The sequence below is a fragment of the Nannospalax galili genome, unplaced genomic scaffold, assembly GCF_000622305.1.
Source record: "Nannospalax galili isolate Female #2095 unplaced genomic scaffold, S.galili_v1.0 scaffold78, whole genome shotgun sequence".
Lineage (NCBI taxonomy): Eukaryota > Metazoa > Chordata > Mammalia > Rodentia > Spalacidae > Nannospalax > Nannospalax galili.
The window spans coordinates 5,699,936-5,700,482 of NW_008343387.1; positions in this window are offsets into that span (position 1 = coordinate 5,699,936).

Genomic DNA, 547 nt, shown 5'->3' on the forward strand with positions numbered 1-547 from the left:
AAAATCTTCCATGACATAAATAGGCTGAAGGAATTCTTGTCCACAAAACCAGCCCTTCAGAGAGTTCTGGGAGCAATACAAAGAGCTGAAGAAAGGAATGACTATACCCAAGGGGTTGCAGAAAGAACTCCAACGAGGGTATAACAGTGTAATAGTACAGCTATAGCAAGAATGTAAACAACAACAAAAAAATGACAGGATTCAATACTCATCTTTCATTAATAACTTTAAACATTAATGTACTGAACTCCCCAGTCAAAAGACACAGACTAGATGAATGGATTAGGAAAAAAACCCATCTTTTTGTTGTCTGCAAGAAACTCAACTCACTTTCAAGGACAGACACTATCCTTAAAGTGAAAGGATGGAAAAAAATATACCAAGGAAATGGTACCAAGAAAAAAGCAGGGGTAGAAATTCTAATATCTGACAAAATAGACTTTAAACTAAAATGAATCAGAAGAAATAAAGAGGGCCACTTCATTCTGATCAAAGGAACAATAAATCAAGAAGATATTACAATCATGAACATATATTCACCAAACTC